We start from the raw sequence: 3,813 nt of genomic DNA on the forward strand, positions 1-3,813 counted from the left end.
TAAACCATTTTAAAAAAATTTTTAAAATTGTTGAAGATATATAGTTCGAACCTAGATCTTTTTTGTACCTACATATACTCTTTTTGTCACTAAACTATGTTATTCCTTATTATGTTATATGCTAATTATTAATTATATAATAAAAACGTATAATAATTTTTTAGATATTAATTTAATTTTATACTAATTTATATTTAAATTAATTATATTTTTTATTATTCATAATTATTAATATAAATAAAATTAAATATGTATAAATAAAAATATTAAATATTTTTATTAATTATAATATAATTATTTTTTTATGATTATATAATATTTATTAATATTATTTTTCAATAAATACATATAATATATAATAATATAATAAATATAAACTAATTAATTAGTTATTAAAATAAAAAATAATTACTTTAATGTAAAAATAAAATTAAAAAATTATTATAAAAAATACTAAAAGTTTATATACTTATTCAATAATAACTAGATTATAACTTGTTAATTATAATTTGTTGAAATTTAATTGTTTTAAAATATTAGTAAATATATGTATTTAAATTTAAATTTTAAATTTTCGACTATTTTATATTTTTTATTTACGTGGGACTGATTCTGCTAATTCGACCATTAACTCATCGATTGAATTAATAAATCAGTGAACCAATAGTTTGATTGATTCGATTATGCTTCGGTTCTCACAACTATGACTAAGACAAATTTTTTGCATTCGTGAAAAAAAACAAATACTTCTTCCCACACATTAATTAATTATAACTATAACTGTTCATACCCTGGCCCAATGCAAAGGCCCGGGTCCAACTAAAAGGCCTAACCTGAAGGATTAGAGCCTAGCTAAGTACCGACCTTAACATAAGAAGTCGGTATCAACCACGACTTGGTCTGAAGAAGTCGGATATGAGATTAAACTGGCAGATAAATACTCAAATGAGTAACCGCCCCTAAAATCTCTCTAACCGCTTCATAAAGCCATATCTTAACCTCCCCAAGATAATAGGGACGGTTAGCACCCTAAAGATACGGCACTACTCCAACGGTGGTTATTGGCTCACCACTATAAATACACTGACACCCCTCAGGTATCTCTAAGCCCAATACTCTCTGGACCTGCTCACACTCTTGCTAACTTAGGCATCGGAGTGTCTTTGCAGGTACCACCCCCCATTCACTCGCGAGAACAAGTCTGACGGAGCCTCCCGAGTTGCAGATCACCCGGAGTTCTCCTCCTTCACGCACTTGGGCCGCCAAACGCCATCTACCTATTTAATCTCCGGTTACCTACCGTAACATTGGCGCCGTTGCCGGGGACCCGAGATATCATCCATCGATGGCGGATAGATCCCACGAAGAAGGCCATGTGGAAACAGATTCTGAACAAGAGAATCTAGACATGGGAAATGACAATGAAGACATGGCCCAACAACTAGATAACGACCAACACAGAGAGGGTACCTCCGGAGTGAAGAATCCGAAGGTAAATTCCTCAGATGGACGTGAGTCAGAAAAGGGCGGACCATCCCACATAACTGAATTAATGGGATTAGTCCACAGCCGCCTGGAACAATTGGAGCAAGAGCGGGAGAAACAGAAGGAAACCGAAAGGTACCTTAAAGAGGAGATGGAACGGCGAAAAGAGTTAGAAAGAAAACTCTTACAGCTAGAGTCCTCCCTCAAGAACTCCCGCGATGAACAAGAAGACCAACTCCCGGGCGGAGAAGATCCTTTCAGTGAGGACATAATGAGGGCAAAAGTTCCGAGGAACTTCAAAAGCCCTGATATGGACCTCTACGATGGAACCACGGATCCGAAGCATCATCTAAGCAACTTCAAAAGTCGGATGTATCTAGCTGATGCCTCCGACGCTACGAGATGCAAGGCTTTCCCGACCACTTTATCGAAAGCAGCAATGAAGTGGTTTGATAGCCTTCCCCCGAGATCCATCACCAGCTTTGAAGACCTCTCAAGGAAGTTCTTGATGAGGTTCTCAATCCAAAAGGACAAGGTAAAACATGCACTGAGCCTCCTCGGAATAAAACAGGAGGTCGGAGAGTCTTTACGAGCCTATATGGAAAGGTTCAATAAAGCATGTTTGGAGATCCAAGACCTGCCCACAGAGGCAGTCATAATGGGGTTAGTCAAGGGGCTTAGAGAAGGTCCCTTCTCCCAGTCCATATCTAAAAGACACCCCGTTTCTCTAAGTGATGTACAGGAAAGGGCCGAAAAGTACATCAACATGGAAGAGAATGCAAAATTAAGAGACCTGAGTTGGCGACCCGGACCCGCTTCCTCATCTAAGGAAAGGGAAAGGGAAGGCAAGAAGAAGGAAGAACTCGGTCTCGAAAGGCCCAGAAAATATCACTCTTATACTCCTCTAAAAACCTCTATAGTGGACGTATACAGAGAGATTTGCCACACTGAAAGGCTGCCACCCCCTAGACCTATTAAAAATAAAAAAGGGGGAAGCCGCGGCGATTATTGCGAGTACCATAAGATATATGGTCACTCCACTAACGACTGCTACGACCTTAAGAATGTGATAGAAAAGCTGGCTAGAGAAGGTCGGCTTGATAGATATCTCATGGAAAGGTCGGACGGTCACGGAAAGAGAAAGCGAGATGACATGGATAGAAGAGATCCACCACCACAGACCCCAGAGAGACATATCCATATGATCTCAGGAGGGTTTGCGGGAGGTGGAATCACCAAATCTTCTCGCAAAAGACATCTCAAGAGGGTTTATCAGGTCGAGGAAGAGACACCCGACCTCCCCACTATCTCATTCACAAAAGAAGATGGGCAAGGAGTAATCCCCGGGCACGATGACCCCGTGGTGATAACCATGATCCTAGCCAATGCCCATCTCCACAGAACCCTAGTAGACCAAGGAAGCTCGGCGGACATCCTTTTCAAGCCCGCCTTCGACAAGCTAGGGTTAGATGAAAAAGAGTTGAGAGCCTACCCCGACACCCTGTATGGGTTAGGGGATACGCCAATAAAACCACTGGGATTTTTACCCCTTCACACCACCTTTGGAAAAGGGGAAAAATCAAGGACTCTGAGCATAGACTTTATAGTCATCGACGAAGGGTCAGCCTACAATGCCTTAATCGGCAGGACTACCCTTAATCGCCTCGGAGCAGTGGTATCCACTCCCCACCTTTGCATGAAATTCCCGACTCCAGGAGGAATAGCAACGGTGAGGGGAGACCAAAAATTGGCGAGAAAGTGCTATAATGAAAGCCTAAATCTGAGAGGAAAGGGCAAAGAAGTCCACACCATAGAGCTAGGTGGCACAAGGATCAGAGAAGAGTTGCGACCCCAGCCGGGAGGAAAAACCGAGGAGATACAAGTCGGTGAGGAGGAAGGAAAAAACACTTACATAGGAGCCCACCTAGGGGAAACCCTAAAACAAAGGTTGGGTGAACTCCTAAGAGCTAATTCCGACCTCTTCGCCTGGAAGGCTTCCGACATGCCCGGGATTGATCCCGAGCTCATGTCCCACAAACTTTCGGTTTACCCAGGGTCCCGACCTGTACAGCAAAGAAGACGCAAGCTCGGCCCAGAACGAGCCTCAATAGTAGAAGAACAAGTACAGGCACTTCTGGAAGCCGGCTTTATTAGGGAGGTCAAATACCCAACGTGGCTAGCCAATGTAGTGCTAGTCAAGAAACAAAATGGTAAATGGAGAATGTGCGTCGACTATACCGACCTGAATAAAGCATGTCCTAAGGATCCTTATCCCTTACCAAGTATTGATACCCTGGTGGACTCCAGCTCAGGGTACCAATACCTATC

The 3,813-nt window shown here is 41.6% G+C and overlaps 1 protein-coding gene across 1 annotated transcript in view; it reads right to left on the minus strand.

Moving 5' to 3' along the window:
* The window catches only part of LOC107474078 (GDSL esterase/lipase At5g33370-like), an 18,420-nt gene that overhangs the window by 1,883 nt on the left and 12,724 nt on the right, over positions 1–3,813 (minus strand). The gene's annotated exons all lie outside the window — the stretch shown is intronic.

Source organism: Arachis duranensis, chromosome 2, assembly GCF_000817695.3.
Source record: "Arachis duranensis cultivar V14167 chromosome 2, aradu.V14167.gnm2.J7QH, whole genome shotgun sequence".
In the NCBI taxonomy this organism is placed as follows: domain Eukaryota; kingdom Viridiplantae; phylum Streptophyta; class Magnoliopsida; order Fabales; family Fabaceae; genus Arachis; species Arachis duranensis.